We start from the raw sequence: 24,347 nt of genomic DNA, 5'->3' as shown, positions 1-24,347 counted from the left end.
TACCCGCTTTCTCCGCTTGGTCATAGAATGACTGTTTTAGTTTGTTTAAATTTGTTAAAGCCTTGTTTGCTGACTGTTTGTTATAATGTGCTCTAAGTATAGTCAGTTTATGTTCAAGCACTGATGATTTCTTAAATATAATTTCGCTTTCTAATGATTTAATTTCTTTTTCAATTTCCATCATGGGTGGCTGTAGCTCAGCGGGTAGAGCAGGTCGACTAGTGATTGAAAGGTCACTAGTTCAAATCCCAGCTCCGGGCAGGGCTGAGCTGCATGTCGAAGTGTCCTTGAGCAAGATACTGAACCCCACATTGCTCATCAGTGAGGGCCCTGTGACGAGCTGGCAACTTATCCAGGGAGTACCCTGCCCTCGCCCTGAGACAAAGCTGGGATTGGCTCCAGCAGAATAGCTAGAATAACTAGAATAGCTTATTATTTGCCCTCTGATAAAAACTTTAAAAGCTTTCCATCTAACAAAGGGTGAAGTTTCAGACTTGTTGACCTGGAAGAACAATTCTATCTGTTGGTCCATGAAGTGGATAAACTCTGGGTCCTGTAGCCACTTAGTATCAAATCTCCATGTCGGTGGTCCACGGAATTCTTTCAAGGTTCTGTATTCTATAGATACTGTAGCATGGTCAGAAATTATTATACTACTGTAATAACAATTCTCAGAATTAGGGCCGTAGATATTACCTAAATTAAGATAATGTCCAAATAGGTTACTTTGTAGAATGGTACATTTTCCCCCAGGGTCCAGAGTGGTGGAATTTATTTGAAAGGGAATGGACTTGTGAATTAATATGGCCACGCCCCTAGCGTGGGATGAAAAGTTAGCTGCAAATACCTGTCCCTGCCATCTGCTTCTTTATCTGATAACCTAATCTTGGGTTAAATGTGTCTCTTGAAGAAACATAATTATAGTTCCCAAGTGTTTAATCCTAGTCATAACTTGTTTTAATTTCACCAGTCAGCCCAGGCTTCGGACATTCCATGATGATATTTTAGAAAATTGATTACTTGCCATGTAGCAATTTAAAGGGCCTTCTATTAGTGGGGAAAATCATGAATTTGCATTTCTATATCGCCGCTTGTAATATCGGAGTCACAGAAAAAGCAGGGATACAGGGTAGGAAAAAACAAACAAAAAAAACTGTGAAAAGAAACTGAGCATTTTGTTATAATCTGCAAAGACAACAAAACTTTATACTAACAACTACTCACTGTCTTTCTATTCTACAGTCAAAACCAGATTAATATACCAACTTCCTAGTTCTTATTGCTCCTACACAGAGGAGCTACAATAGGTCAAGTAAGCTTACATCTGCTACCATTTATCCCTGACCATCACTCTCAAATGTTTAATGGCCCTTTTGTATGCCTTATTTTTTTTTCTTTTTTCTTTCCCCTTCCCTTCCTTCCTTTTCCCCTCCCTTTCTCCCCTTTTTTTTAGCATTAGATAACATAAGTAATCAGTTTTTGTTATTAGGATTGTGGAATTTATTACTCAACAGACCTCTCAGATTATTCGCATCTCAAATTAAAATAAAAAAATAAGACTACTTTATACAGTCTGGGTTTACTTAACATGTATCACTCTCTTACACTGATAACAAATTAGATACCCCAGCATGGAGCTGAACTGGAGCGGAATAATTTATCATCTGAAGTAGTCAGTTACAATAACCTTTCGTCTTTTCATAGAACAACCTGCCTATGTCCTCATTATCATACATAATATATTAACTTCAGATGGTGATGAACACAAATTCACAGGAGTGAACGAAAAAACAGTCTCTGAAGACAAGATTTCCAGGCGTACCTTGAACGGCACATCATCTGCAGCTCTTGCTGAGAAACAAAACAGCATCATTGTCCACAAACTCCCAGGTTATGTTCACTAGTATAGAATCTGTGGAATTGTTGATTGTAGCCCCACTGGACATATGATCTGACTTAGATTACAGGTTACTTACAGACACCGGTTTGCAATGCACATTTTAGCAGTTTTATTTAGGAGTTTGGCCGACTTGCAAAATAAATGTGGCTACAGCTTTCAAAAAAACTCTAAAAATGCAAAGCCCGCTCACTGTATTGATCCTGCTCTTGATTTTCTGGGGGACAACAAGGTGCAGAGACTTCTTATATTTTAAAGGGGTCAGTGTAGAAATGGTATGCTCTGGTTCAAACCCTGTAATTGTTCATTTAAAATCCCAATCACAGAGGAGCTCATGGGTCAACAGTCTTAATATTCAGACAGTGTTGTTAAGCATCCAGACATTCTGTGGCCTGGGTGTGTATGCAGATGTGTGTGATGCTGCAGTGGAGCTTATGTATTTGATGAATGCTTCAGCTTTAAAAGGGATATTCCGGTGTAAGTTTAATCCATGGTCTAACACACTGTGACACCGAGTAAGACCCCCCCAAGAGATCAAGTTTTCCAACCGCTAGCTTATGTAGTTATAGCAACCTCAGAAAAGACAGCAAGATAACAATACACTGCAGTCTATGCCTCCAACCAAGAACCTGCCATCAAAAAGCCACTCATAGTCACAAATAATGCTTAGAACAGTGCCAAACTTCAGCGACAGTCCCAGTCCCAGCACATAGTTCGAGGCATTAAACATCTGCTAGCTTTGCCGGATTTCTACTAAAAAGAGAACACTGCTTACCACTCTCCTGCAGCAGCTTGTTCGCTGTGGGGAAGCCCTGCGAGTCGATTACCGAGTGCAGTGAGAAATGCTCAATTCTGTTCTTTTCCCTGTCAGCTCTTGATAATAACTGTTATGAACTGGTTGGCAAGACACATATGAACTTTGATTGCATTTCCATGGAGTAATAATCATACATTTTCACCCTTGAGAAGTGGAATTCTATTGCACTCAGTAATGGACTCGCAGGGCTTCCCTACTACGAGCAAGCTGCTGCAGGAGTGGTGAGCTGTGTTCTCATTTCAGTAGAAATCCGGCAAAGCTAGCTGATGTTTGATGCCTCGAACAATTTGCTGGGACCCTATTTGAACTGTTGCTGAAGTTTGCTGTTCTGAGCATTATTTGTGGCTATGAGTGGCTTTTTGATGGCGATATCTTGGTTGGAGGCATAGACTGCAGTGTATTGTTATCGTGCGGTCTTTTCTGAGGTTGCTAAAACTACATAAGATAGCGGTCGGAAAACTTGATCTCTCGAGGGGGGGTCTTACTTGGTGTCATGGTGTGTTAGACCATGGATTAAATTTACACCAGAATATCCCTTTAAGCCCCCATCTGTGTTGCTACATACCGACAATGGCCAACACTGAGCTGAGGAAGTCTGAAACTTCTTTCAGATGCAAATGAGCACACACACTCACAGATACTGTATAAACACACTCGTCATGAGTGCTATCAGAGCCCCAATAAACTGGCTGTGTTTGTGGTATGAAACAATAGCTACGACCCATCTGTTAGTGTGGGCGTGAGAAAGACGAAGAAACTGAGGGAAGTGATTGAGTGGTGGAGCGTGAGAAGTGGAAAAGATGACAGAGGATCAACGTGAAAATGAATGAAGAGAGTGGCAGTGAAGAGAAGGGGGAGAGAAGTGAGAGACAGAACAGCTGATTTGTCTTTGCAAACTGAAAACAGCGGTCACTTGTCAAAGATCTTTTCAAGAGCTGAAATTGCATCCTGCTGCTGCTCATCGCACACACACATTTTAATGAGGAACAATGACAAGCAAACAAAGGTGGAATACTGGCTATACTTTATCATTTGGAGAAAAGGGTTAGGGCACTGATAGTGACACACTGTTCTGGATGTGAAGAGACTGGAGGGGGAAGCTGTACATGACCATCACAGAAAGGTGCTGCAGTTGAAGAGTTGGACTAAGTTTAGAGAGCAATTACAGAGCCAGCTGAAGTCATCCTTCTGTTTCCTAAGAGTGACACCCTGTGATTTATTACATTAGAACAGAATAGAAATATCTGCATTATAATACTCAAATCTGATTTATTCAACTGTTTATGTCAAATGTCCTTCACACATTGAAAAACACAAATAGTACAAATACTCTCAAAAAGTGATAGCTGACGGAGGGAATGAAGCTAAGAGACAGAGTGACAACAGAGACACTGAGAAGCTGGGGGGAGAGAGAGAAAAGCTGCACGGCAGAAGTGTAGCGTTCCTCTCCATCTTGAGCTGATAAAACCAGACTTGGCTCAGACACAATAAGATGTAGGACAGGCACTGCTCTAGGTCTCACACACAGATTCTCAGGCTGAAACTGAGCAAGTTTTATTTTATTAAAAGGATAAGACTAGTGTTATTCTATTCTTTCTGAGAGTCATCAAATAAAGCAGTGTGTAGCTCTGTCTCTCCACACTGTCCAGTTATAAATATTACATTTCCCATGTCATAATCAGAAAATATTTTTTTTAAAAACGTCTTAGAACTGCAGTGTTTATCAAATATTGGACTTAGTTTCAGCAGCAGACGAATGTATGCTTGTGGACCTGAATCATCATATTTATATATTTGACATATTTGACATAAATACCTTGACATCAATATTGCTACAATACTATATGGATTCGTATTGGTACTTCAAGTAAATATGGACCCAACTGTTAAAACCAGGAAAAGACAACACATATAATGACATGCGAAATTGGGTTAGACTGATCATCAGCCTGGTTCATTATAAGGGCCAATATTCAGCATCTTTCTGAATATCAGTATCTGTGTTTTTTTCTGTCTGATTGCCAGTAAAATAAATTAATCTAAAAATGCAATACTTTGGTTCCGACGCAGCCTCCTCTCTCTGTCTGTACACACTACTTTGTGCTCTTACTCAATGTCCCACCCACAACACTCTCTGTTTGGTAACATGTCACTAGTAACAGCTTATAAAGTGAATAATCTGAATGGACAGAAAGTGTAAAGCAGAAGAAATAAAATAATAGTAAATAATCAAAGTACTTCAAAATTGTAATAAAGTGTAGTACTTGATAAAAGGCATATGGTACAAGGGAAATAAATGGTCATTTTTTTTAATCACAACGGTTTAAAAAATAAAATAATGTTGAAATCCTGCTAAATCTGGCCGACCCTACCTACAGCCCCAAAGCATCAGTATTACTACTCATTACCAATGGGAGGTCTAATGTTTGATGATCGGTTCCAAATATCGGTAATCAGTCTCCTTCATCAGGAATAGTAGTATCAGTTCAGCATCTGTGTAAAAAAAAGAAACATATCCATCTATCCCTATTATCAATCATTTTTTAAGCAATAATGCCAAAACTAACTGATGCTTACTTAAATGTAAAAGAACCACTAGTCCAAACCCCAAACTAGTTAATTACATATAATATGTAGAAGGAGCTTAAACAAAACAATGTCTGGATGTTCAACTTAAAAAAATGATCAGATTATTTTTCTGTTGAACAACTAATCAATTAATCAACCAATTGTGTCAGCTTTATGTGTGTGTTTAGGGTTCATGGTAAAGGAATACGCTGCCCAGTGTGGCATACAGGATGGCATATTTTCAAACAGCTCCTGGTCAACAATTGGGCTTTGTAGTTGAGAAGATGTACAGTATCAGGCATTGAATACAAACAATGTTAGGTCTGATGTCAAGTAGAAACGAAATAGAATATCACTTCAGGATCACCAAGACTAAAATGAGAAGTGGCACAGCAGCTCTCCTCTCCTCACAAAGCCCCTAACACACAGTACTGCTCCTGCAGCAGACACATGAAGGTAGCACCAAGCACATTTCTCCAGGAAAGTATGGATTCGAGTGACTTGCACAGATCACAGTGTGTGACCCCCGACCTGAGCAGGGACAACAGACAGAGGAGAAAAGGGAGAGGACAGACAGCTGCTGGAAGAGAGGACAGATGGACAAACAGAGCAGACACCTGTTTTCACTCCTCAGCCACATGTACACCCAGACAGTCAAAATCAAACAGGTCAGCATCACGCACACACACACACACACACACACACACACACATACACACACACATTTGGCAGTGTTTCCCACACAGAAAGTACCCACAGTGAGAGCGAGAGGAAGCAGAGAGCATCTAGTCTGGACTGCATCAACAGTCAGTCCTCACCAAAAACACACACACACACACACACACGCACACACACACACACACACAGGCTGGCAGGCAGGGCAGGGCATTGGGCATTAGGTTGGCAGAAGCATTACAGGCTGCCACATAAGCCTCTTCCAGTTTTTACTACCAGTGACATCTGCTGCCTGAGGTTACATGTGTGGATACAGCACTTCCACTGATAATACAGCACCAATGACAACAACACAGGGGATGTGATCTGCACAAACATGATACAGTCAGAGCGGAGGAGCTGACAAACTAATTGAGCTCATTTTGCAACACTTAAGTGGAATAATCATTTTGGGCAAACTCAAATCTTCAGGTTTGGTTTTTTTTTTGTTTTTTTTGTTATTTATGATATTTAAACATTTGTTGACTTTAATAGGGCCAGTGATGTAAAAAGTTCCCCCAAAAATCATTACTTGAGCAAAAGTAAAAATATCATGTTATCTTTGGTAAAAGTGTAAGTCACACATACAAATAGTACCTGGGTAAAAGTCTCAAAGTATCCGATACAGAATGTACTTAATCAGCATGTTTTTGGTTATCCAAATCAGTTTCTTTTAAATGGACTGCAGCTAAAATTGATTAATCCAAAAATCCAACTTATTTGGCTCTGCTGTAGCATGCAATGCAAAATAATTAGCAATTTAAGTTATCACTTAAACTTAGTGAAGTAAAAAGTACAACATTTGCCTCCAAAATATAGAGTCAGAAGTTAAAGTAGCATAAAATAGAAATACAGTATAGAAGTAAAGTACTTGAGTAAATGCAACCGTTTTTATTCCATGCCTCTGTTATAATGTGCTATGTACAAACTCAAAGAGCATTACCCAGCTGATATCACTTTCTCAGACTTACATTTACATTTAGGGCATTTAGCAGACGTTTTTGTCTAAAGCAACTTATAATAAGCACATTTGTCACAAGAAAGAAACCACAACAATCACTGTTGAGAAAGTAAAAAAGATAAAATAGAAACAATTTTCAGACTCCTCCACACAGACATTATAGAACCATGTTCAAAGTCTGCGCAGCACCCACTGCACTTGTAAATTGACTATGACACGTTAAATTTGCAGAGCAGCCCTCTAAAGGAAAGGTGTCATTCAGGCTGTGCTTAATGTTAATGTTATTGAACTGTCAAGCAAATATTATAAATTGGACTGAGTGTACTTGAGTGTGCTGGAAGGAAAACAGAATGATTGGATAAATGATTGGACTCAAGTGTCCACAAGCAAGATACTGAATCCACAGCAGCTGCAGAAGCTGACCCCAGGCTCAAATATCAAACAGCAGTGACAATGCAAGGGCAAACACACATCAGTGTGTGGATGGACGCCGGTGCTTAGTGAGGTGAGGCTGTGCAGTGACAGCAGTGAGTGTCTATCGTCTGTCCCAGCTGTGGTCAAACAGATTGAGGTGTTGTCCAGGTTTCACCTCTTTAATCTCATCTGACTGTCATCTTAACCGCGCCTCATGCTGATTGGTTACATAATTGGCCGACAGCTCAGGCATGCACACCAACACGTACACACAAACAACGTTCAGTAAAAGATATGTAGCTGTACACTAATGAAAATGCACAGATAAACGGTGTTCTTCTAAATAAAATATGGGGAAAATTAATATCCCAAAAAGTAATCCTGCCATAATACTTAAGTTCATGACATGTCTGTCTTATAAGGCAAACAAATCATATTGGGCATATTAGGTTAAAAAACCAATAAGGCCCAATGGCCTCTTAGTGCTGGACTCCAAGTCCACAAGAGAAAAAAATAATCTTATGTAATCTCACTAATGTCAATTTTGGAGATTACTGTCTGACCTCCTCCAGCCCACGCCTAGAAGACACTGACACACACACACACACACACACACACACACACACACACACACACACGCACACACACACACACGCACACATGCAAAGACACATCCACTTTCCTCCTAAACAGAAGTGAACACACAGTCAGGTAGAAGAAGGTAAGACAGAGTAGCAGCAGAACTGTCTAGCGTAGATGAGATCAGCCCCTTGGCCAAGCTAACAGCTAACATACAGCCACAACTGTGTGTGTTTGTGTTCTCCAGTGTCGGCAGGTGATAAGCAGGCTGTGTCTCAGCAGCAGCTGTGTGAGTGTGGGCTGTCAGGGGCACAGGGAGAGCGCTGCACCACAAGCCTCTGAAAGTTTAATAAGTATCTTGTTGTAGAGGTAAGCTGGAGCTGCTAAGACAAACAGGATTTGAAGACCTCAGGCAGCCAGCTGTCCTGTGTGAACTAGGGCTGGAACTAACAAATATTTAATCATCTGAATAATTATTAATTATCCATGATTAATCAATTAATTTCATCCATAAAATGTTAAAATATTGCTTACCACAATTTTCCAGAGCCCAAAATGACATCTTCAGACCACTTCTTTTGACACTAAGCACACTAAACACTAATCCATGTTACAGCCTGACATGAGTCATACACACTACAGTGCTGTGTTTTGAGGTGTCTGCTGGTGTTGCATAACGTTTGGGGTGAGATTTGGAGCATGTTAAGAAGCTTAAAACACAGTGTAAAGTTCTGACCCTATGCTGTTAGCTGTCAATGCTAACTCTCCATTCATAGAGCCCTGTAATGGTTTGACCAAATGTGTTCGCGTCTTCGGTACTGGCAAGTCAAGGGTAGCTTGAGCAATGTAGCTGCATGTTTAAATCAACTGAAGTTCTCCTTTAATCTGCGATGCAACTAGTAGCTACATGTTTCAAAAAAATGTAGAGGAAAAGAGGTATAAAGTAGTAGAAAAGGGAAATTCTCAAGTAAACCATAAACTTGTACTTACCAATATTACTTGAGTAAATTGTACTTAGGTACGTTCCATCACTGTCTGTTCTAAAATTAGACACCCAGATTCTTCTTTTTACTGCCAATGAATATTAGTTATCAGTCACATTGGTTTCTAATGATCTGTCATCAGCCCTGAAAAAGTCACACTGTTCAACCCCTGGTCCTGAAAGGTCTGTTATGTCCACAACCCAACAGTTTTCAGTTTACTGTCATAGCAATAGCAAAATAGACAAAATAATTAAAAAGGAAAGAAAATAGAATCGATGTATATACATATTTACGTGATATAGTAAATTGAGCAACATATTTTTATATACAGATTTTAAATATAGATAATAAATGTGGGTGTTGAAATGAGTTTGGTCAGACTTATTGCACAGTGCAGAGTACAAGGTAAGGTCTATATGGAGCAGTGCTGGTTGTACAGTCTGACAGCAGCAGGGAGAAAGGACCTGCAGTACCTCTCCTTCACACACTTAGGGTGTATCAGTCTGTTGCTGAAGGAGCTGCCCAGTGCTGTGATAGTGACCTGCAGGGGGTGTGACTCCTGCAGCAGCAGCGATGACAGCTTGTCCATCATCCTGCTCCCTCCCACCATCTGGTGCTGTGGACACCTTGGTCAATACCGAAAAGGGACTTATGTCCAACACCCAGCCCACATAGGTGTCACAGTGAATGAGAGCAGAGCAGAGAGCAGTCAGGCAGGACCATCCGCATCAGATCATCCAGACATATACAAAGCTGAGCAGTTGGAGCTGACGCAGTCAGTGCAAACACAACTCACTGATAGGTTAACTGTGTCAAAGGTCAGGGGCAACTCAATCAGGAAGCTTCAGCAGGAGACATTTCAATTGCTGAGAATTTCAAAATAAAAGAGATGAGAGATGGTAAATGAGTACAGTGGGACATGATTACAAGACACAGATGGTGGTACATGTTAGAAGTTTTTCTGTGCATGTATATTATTCACTTTCCCAACAAATCAGCAAAGAAGTAATCACTTCAAATGTTGCATCAGAAAGAATGAGATCTGTGAAGAAATACATTGAGATCACAGTAAACACTGAGCTGCTGTGAGCTAGATGCAAACTGCAGCCTGACCCGGCCAAATTAATTATTCAGCAGCACGCACACACTCTCACAAAGACACACACACACACACACACACACGCGCACACACACACACACACACACACAGTTTTCACGCTGTAACCTCAACCTGGAGCGTGCCTCATTTTGACAATAAGCAATTAGAAAACCATTTCCTGGAACTGCCTCCAACCCTGAATTAAAGAGGGTCTTGGGGTGTGTGTGTGTGTGTGTGTGTGCGTGTGTGTGTGTGTGTGTGTGTGTGTGTGTGTGTGTGTGTGTGTGTGTGTGTGTGTGTGTGTGTGTGTGTGTGTGTGTGTGTGTGTGTTGATGTGCATGTCTCATGTTTTTTGCACTTTTTGTAGACTGATTGGATTCTAATCGCCTCTAATAAAACTAATTGTTTCTCCTGCTCTCCTTCCTTCATGATCTTGTTTCCTCTTCTCCTCTTTCCAACAGAAATGTCTGTTTCACCTTCAAGCTTAATGATTTTAGTTTTACCAAGAATGTGTCCTTAAAAGTAGCAATCAGACTTTGTGGTAAGGCAGGACTTTACCCTTGCCAATTTAATATAAGGAGTGACAGAACATGGGGACAATTATCTTAAAAGTGAGAAGACAAGGTCCCTGTCTTATGCTGAAACTCCGGCAGTTTTTAACACATTCTGTAATTAAATATGACCAGATATGAAACAAAAATAATCTGGTTTTGAATGAGCAGAGACAACCTGTTTCATTAAAGGTTATTCAGGGAGTTCATGTGTCAGATGACTCTCTCTCCAAGTGTACAGCCATTGTCCAGGGGAACAAAGATTGAGAGGTTTGTCTGGGGTCACTTCATTATGGAGGCCAAATGAGGCCTGAATGCGATGTGGATGACCTGTTTCGCTCCCTTCATTCCTCCCTCCCTCCCTCCCTCCATCACCAGACTTTTCTCTTCTCTCCGGCTTCCTGGAGCTGCAAATCTTATTTCTCCTGTCATTCAACATCTAGGGAGCCTACAATTGGCTGAACAGTGTCAATTCGGTGGCGTTGTTGTGTTGCCAGGGCGACCACTTTGATGACTGAACTATTTGCGGGGGGTGGGGGGGGCTGTTCAATGGGTGCAGCACAACAAAGACATTATGGGCTGTTATGGAACTAAACTCCGGGCCTGTGTTTGTTTTTCTGTGATTCTAAACACACAAACTTCATGACAATGATACTCCTCAATACCATGTCATTTTAAAATCAAGACTACTAAAGATTCATTCATTACCAATAAAAACTCAAGTTATTGCTGCTCATTGGTCTGTGGGCTGCTGAATGGAGCTCCTCTGTTGCTGCAGTCTGGACCCTTAAAACAACCACCTCTACCACTATCAATAAGGCATCATTTCATTGTTAGTGTGATGATGCAACATCATGTAATTTACAGTGCTGTGATCAACAATAAGTTTATAACATCACAGCTTGGCTGACAGAGGTTCAGAGAAACCAACTGTGTGATTACTAATCTCACCAACTGATGAGCCAACATTGAGCAATCAGGATTGGACTTCTGATATAACCTTCACCAAGCCTCAAATGAAGCCACCGGTTGATTGTCAGGCTGGCTATTAATGAAACGGTGTCTCATCTTATACTGTCACATGGGAGGTACACAACATGTGGGTATAGCAGCTTTGAATGTGGTTGTTGAAGGGCACTACTGCCTGAGAAGATGGCTTAGTAACAAGACTAAACCTCTGAGTAATGTTACTAATTAGTGTGAATGCTGAAGGCAGTCACACTATTGTTCTTCTCGTTTATTATTATTCTTCCGTATGTTTTTTGATACCTGTCTACTCCTACAAATTTTGAGCTACAGAAACCATTCAAATATCAAAATGTTCAGCTTTTTATGGAGATGATGGTTGTTAATTTTGGCTTATCTATATTTTATACTTTTTTAAATATTCAGCTTTTTCTGCAAAATTTCCCCCCTTCATCCTTACAGGGAATGTTTAAAATTTCATTCTGCTACAACTTCAGTATACATTCAGCTATAGAAACATTCAGCTATTGAAATATTCAGCTTTTTAAGCTCTTTCAGACTTGTACTTTTCAGCTTTTTACCTTTTCAACTTTTTCAGAAATTCAGCTTTTTCTTAAAAAAAAAAATTAACATTGACGCAAATGTACGGTGTACATTTTAGGACATCCTCAGGATCAGGCTTCAGCGTCAGACCTCAGATGAAAAGGTATTAGGTCTCAGGAAAAGCTCTGTCACACTCGCACCAAACAGCCACATGAAAAATAGTCATCGGACCAAAAGGCCTGAGAAAAAAAACTTGTCACACTGAACTGCCTCAGGACAAACGTTGTCACACTGAACGGACTCGCACTGAACAGCATCAGTACAAAAGTTGTCACACTGAACGGAATCGGCACAAAAGTCGTCACACCAAATGGAATCAGCACAAAAGTCGTCACACCGAACGGAATCAGCACAAAAGTCGTCACACCGAATGGAATCAGCACAAAAGTCGTCACACCGAACGGCATCAGCACAAAAGCTGTCACACTGCACGGTATCGGGAAAATCAGTTTCATACAGAGGTTGCATATGCTTTGCAGGCATAGCAACAGTAACTAAGGGGGCAGAATAAAAGTATTGCTTTTCCATAAAAACTTATATTACGTGTAAATCAATTATTTTAAATTTTACTATGACCTTCTGTTTACATCATACCAGTCAGCAGCCACCTTGATGACGTATGTGACCCTTCGCTATGCCCCGCCCCCTTAGTTACTGTTGCTATGCCTGCAAAGCTTATGCGACCTCTGTATGAAACTGATTTTCCCGATACCGTGCAGTGTGACAGCTTTTGTGCTGATGCCGTTCGGTGTGACGACTTTTGTGCTGATGCCGTTCGGTGTGACGACTTTTGTGCAGATTCCATTCGGTGTGACGACTTTTGTGCTGATGCCGTTCGGTGTGGCGACTTTTGTGCTGATGCCGTTCGGTGTGACGACTTTTGTGCTGATGCCGTTCGGTGTGACGACTTTTGTGCTGATTCCGTTCAGTGTGACAACTTTTGTACTGATGCTGTTCAGTGTGACAAGTTTTTTTTCTCAGGCCTTTTGGTCCGATGACTATTTTTCATGTGGCTGTTTGGTGCGAGTGTGACAGAGCTTTTCCTGAGACCTAATACCTTTTCATCTGAGGTCTGACGCTGAAGCCTGATCCTGAGGATGTCCTAAAATGTACACCGTACAAATGGGAAAATCTTCAAATCCTCTTCAAAACTCATCGACTTTCAACCTCTTCTTGTCCCTCATACTTTGAGCCAGAAACACCATTCCAACTTCACAAGAGTCACAAGACCTTGAACTATTGGTGATGTATTCAGTTCTATTCAAATCTTTTAAGGTTTTGAAATAATCACAGTTTTAGTTTGAAGGATTTTTAGCCCGTCTTCTGAGTTTATAATGGGTGTGTATTGCGTCAGCAAGAGTGCGTGACATCATCAACTGCCGCACCCCAGAATGTAGAGCAGCTGGAAAAACGGGAGAAAAATTCTCTTCAGCTTGATTTGGATCCCACATCTTTTACTTCACATAGACAATATATGCATAGAAATGTAGAAAATCTTATTGGCTTTCAGCTGATGGTCTTATCTTGAGATGTAGGACTTACATAAGCCACAATGTTAATTTTGAGCCTACATTTCTGGAGAAGAGCAAACAGTACTCTCGCTCTCCCGCCCTCATTTGACACTTTACAGAAATAACAACGACATGAGAGCGTTCAGCAATGTCTCCTATTACTTACCATGTACATATTTTGGCGATAACCATGACACTTTACTCAAAAATTGCAGGAGTTTGGGAGGCATTTTCCCATTCATTCCTTAGGGGGACATTTTCATCTTTGGTTCTGCTCCTGGCTCTGCAGCATAAGTGCAGCCATTTTAAGCTCTTTCTGCCTTTAACTTTCCACCTTTTCAGCCTTTTGTCACCTTTTTAAGCTCTTTCTGCCCTCTTACTCTACAACTTTTTGGCCTATTCAGTCTTTTTTCCCCTTTTTAAGCTCTTTCAGCCCTCTTACTCTACAGCTTTTTACCCTTTTCAGATATTCATCTTTCTGCCTTTTCAGCTCCTTCAAACATTCAACTTCATGTTCAGCTATCAAAATGTTCAACTTTTTAAACTCTTTAAGCCCTTTCAGCTTTTCAGCAGTACATTCAGCAGATTTCGCTTAAGCCTTTAGCATTCACACTGTATTTTCGCAGGAAATACAATTTTTCTAGTTACTTTTGTGTTTCAGGTGGGATGTTGCTCGGTACTCTGCTTTGGGGAATAAACTGACAGGGTTACTGTCAAGAATAATTGGCTCTAATCAATTCTGTGTTCTCTCATGTGGATGACGATGGATGATGCTTGACTGTTCAGGAGACGAGCTGTATTCAAACCATAAAAATAAACCACCATTTAGTTTATATTATTCTTATTCTTCTTCTGTGTATTATCATTGCTATTATTTATTTATTAACAGTTCAAGCCACTTTTGCTGTTCAATAAAAACATTCAACTATCTTTTTTTGTTCAGCACAACACTCATACTTCTTCATCAGACTACAACAGCACGTTTTACCTACAGCCTCAGACTCACGTTTGAAAACCTGTCTTCATCATCTGTGATGTGAAAGCATCAGAAAAAATCGGAAGCGTGCATCTGCATCTCTGTCGTCAGCCGCAGACGCAGACAGCCGCAGACAGCGCTGTCAGAGCAGGGCCTGTGCTACACATTTTGGTGCCCACCAAACTGAAGCTTCTCTTATCTGTTAAACACCACTGCATTATGTCCGTTTGATTTCTTTAACAAGTAATGCAGCTAATAAAAAAGTAGATTTATGCTTTCCTCTATGTATAAATCCTCACAGAGAAGTTGTGCATTTTTGTCTGTTTGTCTGTCTCTGTTTTATCCTGTTTTTATAATGTGCTGATGACATCAAACACTGACTGACTGCATCATCAGCTTTCAGGGGGTAGCTGGAGATGTGCCAGTGTTTTGTTTAGAGATGTGGGATTTTATTTGTTTTTATTTGTTTAATCTTCAGGTATATTTTCAACCTCAGTTGATTTAATGTTTTGTTTTCATAAAGAGTGACAGGATTACTAACTACTAACTAATGAGACATAGATCTTACATGCATGTTGCTCATGCTACGTAAGATCTGTTATGCTATGCTAGGGAAAACACACACATTATCAGCAGTAAACAGCAAACACACACACACACACACACACGCACAGACACATCCACTTTCCTCCTAAACAGAAGTGAACACACAGTCAGGTAGAAGAAGGTAAGACAGAACAGTAGCAGAACTGTCTAGCGTAGATGAGATCAGCCCCTTGGCCAAGCTAACAGCTAACATAACCCTAACCCGCCACACACTATTCACTACACCTTCTGAAAAACTAAAAAGAAATGTTACAGTTTAGACATCCATTCCAGTCCATTTACTGTTGAACCCTCTTGAATTTTCCACCGTCACGGGACAGACAAACTAAACTATCTAAATGTACCCCAATTAAACAAGTACTTATTCTGTAAAACTTTTTGTTGATCATCAGCTCGCTGGCTTAAATCAGGTGAGAAGCAGGTGTCTCCCATCATTCCTTTTGAGGTGCATTTGTAAAAATTGTGTTCATATTGTAAAACTTCTAAAATTATCAACTGTATGTGAAGAAATAACAGTTTCGATGTTATGTCAAAGGTTTTTGGTTGGCAAGATATCTACTGAAGTGAGCATGCTAACCAGCTATCACACGGCCAGTTTGTGCCTCAAGAGAAGAAGTCCATTCGTAAAAGATACCAGCACTCCCCAGGTGCTCTGAGCTCCCAGTCCAAGCAGAGTCAGCTTCCAGGATTGCTCATTAGCTGCACAGTTTACTGAGCTGGCAAGCTGGCAGCAGCTACAGTTAGCAGCAGCTGCCAGCTGCCAGTTTGGAGTATGAAACTGTTAGGTGGACATTTCTTACATATAGTACCTTTAAGCATTGCAGTCTGTGAAGAGCTCCTGGCTCCAAAAACTACAGCCTCCTCATAAGGTTAGTGGGATCAAGCTGAACTATTATACATGTGCCAAACCTATCCTGAAGCATTGTGTTGTGTAGAACTTCATTTCCAATCAGTTTTCAGCTAGAAAAGACACACAAAATAAATATGTTTCTGCATCCCATTTGATTTCCCTCCACTGCCATTTTCCTGTCACTCCTCCCTGCATGCTGACCAACAGAGCTAAAATGGCAAATGGCAAGCAAAAGCAGAGAAATGCACATTCATGAGCCATCATGCATCATCACGCCAGCCTGGTCACCGTGGGCACGCAGCTGGTCAGAGCTGTGCTTCACGATGACAGACATGTACCTTTGGCTGCACACGGTCACACCTCACATACTGATGCACAGCTGAAACTCGCACTGGCAAACACATACACATTCAGTCGATACAGTAGAGCTGAGGAATGTTTCAGTCAGGTGCGTTTCCTATTTCAAGGAAAAGGGTATTACAAGGTATGTACGCAGTTATTATGAGGAGAGGGAGAATATTAAGGGAAATACTAGATCAGCTCAAGTGGTTCAGATAAAATGTTGCAAAAAAAAAAATACAAGCTTGTAAAGACTAATCTGTTGTTTTCTGGAGATGGAGCCAGCTGTGGTCCATCATTTATACTTAATTTCAAATGTGTTTTTATCAGTGGCATAAGTATTGGCGGGGCCCATGAAGAAAAAAAGACAGACAGCTTTCCAGAATTGCCACAGGCCCCTGTTTTTGTGAATGAATTAGCTGGGGGCGGGTCGGTAAGGTAATGCTGAGTGGCTGGTATAGGAGGAGGAAATGATAAGTTGTCCAATCACCAGGCCAGGTATTCTCTAGACAGTTAAGTGATTGTTTCAATCACTTAACAGACCAGGCGTTTATTTGTTTCAATCACTTAACAGACCAGGCGTTTATTTGCGACAGGCATTTAACTCAATAGATGTACATCTTCTGCAAGTTTTTGCGTATGGAGGAAACGTTTGTTTTGCCATCGCCCTGATCATTTTGCGGAACACTCTCTCATGGCATGCCTGTTTGCTGATCACCCAACCTCGCGTGTTTATCTCAACGTCCTCGCTAGCCTTCTTCCTTCCTCCACCAGACAGCCTGGCGTTTTTGCTGTCCTCATTGGACAGACGCTGAATCACTCACTCTCTTGGGGTTGACAGAGAAACATCTAGCGGCTGCTTCTCTTGAGTTTTCCTCTGCATATTTTACGACGGAAAGTTTGAATTTCAAGTCGTACTTTTTATTTATTTATTTATTTATTTTGCTGCACGTGAGCCATAGCGATTATCAGTGTGATATTGACTGACAGAAAGCACAAGTACAATATGTGAAAAAGATGAAGAAGAAAACGTGCACTGTCAGTGGTCACGCCTGCTTCCTTGATTTTTTTGAAAAATAAATTAGACTAGGCGTTTATTTGGAACCGAAGGTTATTTATCAAAATATACCCTTGCACCCGGCATTTAAAGGGGCTCCTGCGGTTTTTTGAAACCCGGCTTTTATTTGGTAATTTACAGTAGTTACCAAGGCAAGGCGCAGCAGAAAAAAAAATAAGAAGAAAAAATAAATAAATAAAAATAAAATTAAAAAATGGCCGTCCATCTGCCCATTATTGATCGGCCCACTGGGGTAAATCCCAGTACTCCCAATGGCCAGTCCACCCCTGCAATAGCAGTTCTCTTCAGTGGCTGTGCGTGTGTCTCAGTGTGTGTGTGTGTGTGCGCGCGTGTGTTTAGGGCGGGGGCTCAAAAATATATTTGCACCAGGCCTATCACCATGATGTTATGCGACTGGTTTTTATATTTATACTTTGTGGAATAACGTGAATGTGTTTCCATTGATCAGTCTCATGGTTTTCTGTCCATTTCTGGGTCCAAACCATAAACCAGACTAAATGTATGAAGTGCTGCCAATAAACCTGGATCCTGTAATGTTCCCTGTATGCCACAATGCAAAAATGTTGGACACAGAAACATACTGATGATGTTACTCTTATGAGAGACTTAACACTACATTTCAGGGCAAAATCTACCATTTGATTGCATATTTCTTGTGTAAAATTGTAGACATTTTTGAGTGATGGCAACACTACACAAGAAGGTCAGGGGTCACCTAAATCATTTTCATAAATATTCATATCATATTTCATGAAGACCCTGGTTCTAGTTTCTATAGTCCAAAGGGTATAGTTGACATATTCCTAATTATGTTTCAGCAGAAGAAAGACACACAATTTAAAGCCCAAGTGATACAGTGGTCAGATTATGATATTATCAGTGTCTATGTGTCCCCTATGAAAACTTTTTTTTTTTTTTTTTTACAAAACATTATGTTTGGGATAATTTAAAATTACTAATTTCGTTTACTGATGTTTACTGTGTCAGTGCACTGATGTCATTTTAGAAAGTAAAAGTTATTGTGAAAATATTGGCCTCTGTACTGTAAGTATCTTATAGATTAATGAAAAATATTGTTATTGGTAAACTGAGCTCCAAATTTCATCAACTGTATTTTGTGTGTGTTCAAAGCTTTATAAAACATTTTTTTCATTTGATAATATTTTTGAGGAAAAACTTTTCACAATACTGAAACCTACAGAGATACAATACATTGAACTTTTTTTAAGCGGACATTAAGACTGTTCACTCTGAGAATATTTCACTTTAGTGGGAAGCAGTGAAAAGCAGCTCATTTTCTACCTCTAAAACATGTCATCATCATGTGGAGTTATTTTGACTGAATCTTTGGTTGGTTGTTAGGAATACTACGACATCAGTCAATACTAGGGATGTCCTGATTAGTTTTTTTTTTTAACCCGACCCGAGCCCTGTAATATCTTGTAAATACAGATAAACAGCTGCATTAAGAAAAAAAGTACCTGCATCCAAGCTCTTCCTTAGTAGTTTTTTTATTTTGTTGAAACAAAGTACATACTTTCATATGGCGTACAGCCAGCTGAAGTGTGTGTGAGAGTCCAGGGGCAAATATCCCATTTCATAGTTGGGGGGGGACAATAAACACTACAATTTTAGAGAATAATTCCAGGGGGGCACAAGGAATAAAAGTTGTAGCCTGTCTTTAATACAGCATCTTTTACGGCAATTTGACACTGTACTATCTACTAGTTAACTGTATTTCAAGACAATTAACTCTGGATAACTGGATAAAACCTTCCTGAAAATAAATCTAAAATGTCAGACAGTCTTTTAGAATGACAAAAATAATTATTACTGCTCTTGTCCTGTCCTGTCCTCTCCCTTTCCTCTCGGTCTGTGACTATCACTATCTGTAGCCTTCAACTTAGCTTAACAGCACTTGTAATTGAATAGGCTTTTGAACAATGCAGGATAAATGTTGCAGACAGCCTGGACCTGGCACTTTTTGTAAATGGGATGTGTGTTGTTGTAACTTATGTCATTATGTCTGTGTAGTATACACACCTCTTACCCCACGAAGCACAGTGTGAGTAGCAGGCTCCGTCCACATGCTGCTGCAGCTGTTAGCTCTGCCCATTGGAAAGAGTGTGGCGTGGAGTCAACCATGTCTAGGAATGGGAGGGGGAGGGACTAAATCTTTAAAGATGTAAATAGCACATTATTGGGTGATTATAATGAGCACCACTTACATTGTGCATTCACTACTGCATTGTTAAAAAATTATTAATTGTGTCTCAAATTATTCTAGGGGGGGTTGCTTTACTGGGGGCCCCCCTGTCCCCCCTGGGATTTCCGCCTTTGTGTGAGACACAGCCCACACTTGGTACCTCCATATCATCCATAGCTTTTTTCATATTTCTTTACATAAAATGACATGGACTTGTTGCTTCTATTTCACATGTGTTCAACATCTCCTCAGTTGCCTGTTTTTTATGCTCTGCTGTATGAGACCAACGAAACTTGTGCAAAACTTGTAGAACTACATTTCACAGCATCACAGTACACTATTTAATGATGTCTTCTTAATCAATTAAGAGGCTTAATTATGACTTAGCTGATAAATTTATGCACCCATAAGATGACATACCAGATAAGCCTTGTTCAGTCTACCAGACCTTAGTCAGTGGCAGTCTGATCAATGAGCTGGCCCACAGTTTGAATTAATCTTCCTGGTCTCATGCTCTATCCTATCAACTCTTTCTCCATTATTCACATCCTGTCAGAGAAGTGAGGCCAATCAGCCACGACATCACTAATTCTTTATTTGCATTCAGTAAAAGGAGGGAGAGTGATTATGAGTTGATGAGTCAGGGTCAGAGATGAACACAAGCTGCAGGCAAAAATACCCTGAAAATGTCATTAAATTAGTGTAAAAATGTGCAGATGCATATAGCATAATTATCATTTTGTCCCGCTCGTATTTTAACTGTACAATTACTATGATTGTAAGCACTGCGCCGCTGTAACAAGATTTAATCAAAGATTTCTTAATACCAGCTCAAACACTGACCTTATTAAGCAAATACATAGGCATGATTCCATTGATTTCCTATGTTATGCAGTGCACAGTTTTTATATTTGGACAAAAGAGAGTGGTGGTGTCAGATTATTATTAGGGTATCATGTGCAAGTACGTGGAGGTGGTTCAGTTCTTTAAATTGAAAGCTCATTTCAATCAATTTTAAATATAGAATCAAAATGGTGACATCCCTAATTGATAAACTTGGCATCTGAATAGTGAGAAGGAGAGGAAATGTTGGATTGATGCATCCCTAGTTTCCACCACAATGACAGCGTAAAGACAAGGAAAAATCTTGCTCCCTGCACAGCCATCTTTATCTACGATGGACTGTTTACTTGTCAAGAAGCATTATTTGCCAGATGCTCCAACTAGAGGAAAATTACACCCAAAACAAAATAAAAGGAAGTTTCTTGACCTGCTCTGTAATAGACTATGGTGTCAATGGAGTGACTCATCGCAAAAAAACAAACGGCGAGAGGCACAGAGTTAAATGCCAGTATCATCGACATGACCACACAAGTAAGCAAGCACGCACATACCCACGCACAAGACGTACACACAGACACAGACATACATACACATACACACCTAAATCTTAGACAGAATTTAGCTTGTGACTGGGAGGCTCTGCTGATTTGAATCACTCACTGTGTTTACATGTACAGCTTAGTCGGATTACAGCCATAGTTCGACTATGCAACCCAATCAGACAACTGCAATTGTCCGAGTATACATGCCGGTGAGAAAATCAAATCACTGGCCAAAGCGTGTCAAACCCCAGTACGCTAGGTGGTGCTGTACCCATTTCAGCTAGAGGTAACAGACCCACCTCTTTACCTCACCAGTAAAGAGTAAAGGTAAAGTGTAGTGTAGGTGAAGTCTAGTAAAGTTAAAGTGATGTAAAGGTAAAGTGCACGTGGTGGGAGAGAGCAGGATGATAGACAAGCTGTCATCGCTGCTGGGGCAGGAGTCCCGCCCCCTGCAGGACATTTTTTCAGCACTGGGCAGCTCCTTCAGCAACAGACTGATACACCCTAAGTGTGTGAAGGAGAGGTATCGCAGGTCCTTCCTTCCTGCTGCTGTCAGACTTTACAACCAGCACTGCTCCCAATAGCCTATAGACGTCACCCTGTACCCTGCACTGTGCAGTGTGTCTGCACAAGGTCACTTCTGTTTTTGCACTGGTCAATTTCCTTAACACCCACATTTATTCCATATCTATTATCTGTATTTAAAATCTACATTTAAAAAAACAAAAAACAAAACAAAAACTGCTGTTAATTTTGCACTACATCATGTAAATATGTATGTCTGTTTCTTCCCTTTTTAATTGTATTGCTTATTTTTTGCTATTGTTCCTGTTATTGTAATATGTTTCTGTTTTTGTAATATTATGTCGCTGCTGTGACAAACAAATTTCCCCGTCTGCGGGACATTAAAGGATTTCTGATTCTGATTCTGATTCATTCGAGAAAGACAAAGACAAGACAAACAGTCAATCAGCAGACAGCTGAAACGTAAGACACGAGATGTGAGGGATGGAAAATATTAAATTATTTAAAAAAGAGCTGGCAGGGAGAAGCCTGTAAAAGGTCCCTTTTTGGAGCAGATAGAGGGGAAAATGAAGGAGTGAGATTAAGGATGGTTTGGTGGAGAGAGGCTGCAGGGGGAGGAAAATAGGAGTGTGAGGAGCAGCTGGTGGATTCGATCAAAATCTCCCCAAAATCTTCAAATGAAATCACTGGAGCACAATAACGCCGCCACCCTGGACTTAACAGTTTTTTAGCTCAATCAACCTTCAGATACATTAAGAGCAAGAGAAAAGCAGAAATACATTCGACTGGAGGGTAGAAGAGAAGGAGGTGGTCTCTATAATACAAAGTCTCATCAACTGATCTGGAGGAAAACTTGAATGAGTCCCTGCTCTTAAATGGGTACAATAAAGAAAAATTTATAAACCTAATGACTTATTCACAAAGTCCATAAAACTGTCCTCAGCATCAAATGACAGATATTTTTTCCAGTCTGGACACAACCTTGAGAACAGTTCGGTATGTCTGCTCGATTAAGCTTACGATCAGTTTGTAAAGAGGAAAAGCAGATAAAACCCGACTCCAGAGTTTTCTAGCAATCATACACACTCCTCCAGAGGGCACATTTAGTTCCACAGCAGGACAAAGACAAAGCAAGTACTGTTACTGAAGATATCCGAGGCCCAGGGAGTTCAATGAAGACTGCTATTCTGAAACTGTCTGTGTATTAGGTTGGTATGCTTCATGGTAATGAAGTCATGCTTCTTATAATGATGTAACAGCGACACTGTCAACTAATCAGTCCTGTAAAGAAGATCTATACCATGAATGAGCTCATCTCTGTCTAGACCCCATAAAAACTCAGAAGCAACTTTAAGTCAGTGGCTATATCATTATTCTTTTGCATCAATATACACAGCTAATTCATGCTCATTTCTAATTAGCTTCAGACTGACCTCATTAATACCTCTTTTAGATGGAATAATGTGACTGGCCGCAGTTCAACATCATCTCCTGAGTGACAGAGGCTGTTTCTCTTCACATAAACGGTCCCTCCTGCTAGATCAGACTCAGAAGTTCCAGGCTGCATCATTGAGCCCAGCCTCAGCCCCTGTCATTCATCTGTGGTGTGAAACCTGCAGCGCCTGGGAGGTATGAAACCTTTCAGCAGCTGTCACAGTTTGTTACCATGACACTTTACAGTCCCGTCACCCTGACGATGCTGCTTATCAAACAGCCCAAGATAAGCTGACATCAGCGCTACGTGCCACCTGACACAACCATGCAGACGGACCGACCACCATTATATAAACACTGTCGTCGTCATGGGGGAGGAATGTGCTCCGGCCAGGTATATTTAACCTTCACAGTCAGAATACAACCATCAGCCTGGCTACTCATCTGCTGGGTCTACAGAGCTTGTTTACAATACCACCTTCTTTTTAGTAATCAATTCATGGTATTTAGTGGGATTGAACACTTTCACTTCACAAATTAAATGTAATTATGTGACTGTTGTTGGGTTCAATATGGAACAAACATGTTTCCCATATCTGGAGTAGGACTTGGCAGTGTGGCCTTAAAATAATATCACAATATCTGTAGGCCACATCACATTATACAATACTAGATATTTCGAAATAAATAAATGGCAAAATTAAATATCACAGTATTTTTGACCAAATAGACCCTTCTTCGACAGGGATATTACAATAATATTGTTGGGATGTCTATGTCTGACACAGTCAGATTCTGAATCTTTGTAGTACAGTTAAAACAAACTTTCAAGCTTACTACCATCCTAAACCGTGAGAGCTGTGGTTCCAAAATTACCATTTTTGGGTTGCACATTCCCTTTATTTAGATGTTCAAATTGCTTTTTCAGAGAACTTGGCAGCTCTGATTGGCTTTGAGCAACTTGACGTCCATCTTGCTGTTGCCACACAGATCTATTGTTCTTGATATATCAGCTAAGCAAAGCAGGGAAACTTGAGTCACTGCTGAAGGCTGCTGAATGTGAAAAGTTCATCAATGACAAACTCCTCTCAGCTTTCATTGTTCAGTCAGCTGTTACTGGAAAAAAAACAGACCTCTCTCTCTCTCTCTCTCTCTCTCTCTCTCTCTCTCATGACAAAGTTGTAAAAAGTATGATGAAGAGGAGGGGGAAAGTGCGAGAGATGAAAAATTATTGGTTTCCATTCTGGGACACGGACACAACATGTGGCTCTTTGAAACAACCAAA

The 24,347-nt window shown here is 40.4% G+C and overlaps 1 protein-coding gene across 1 annotated transcript in view; it reads right to left on the bottom strand.

The window, feature by feature from the left end:
• The window catches only part of enah (ENAH actin regulator), a 182,133-nt gene that overhangs the window by 150,417 nt on the left and 7,369 nt on the right, over positions 1–24,347 (bottom strand). The window lies entirely within an intron of this gene.

This window comes from Acanthopagrus latus, chromosome 22 (genome assembly GCF_904848185.1).
Source record: "Acanthopagrus latus isolate v.2019 chromosome 22, fAcaLat1.1, whole genome shotgun sequence".
NCBI classification, from domain to species: Eukaryota; Metazoa; Chordata; class Actinopteri; order Spariformes; family Sparidae; genus Acanthopagrus; species Acanthopagrus latus.
This window is presented reverse-complemented; position numbering and strand designations above follow the sequence as displayed.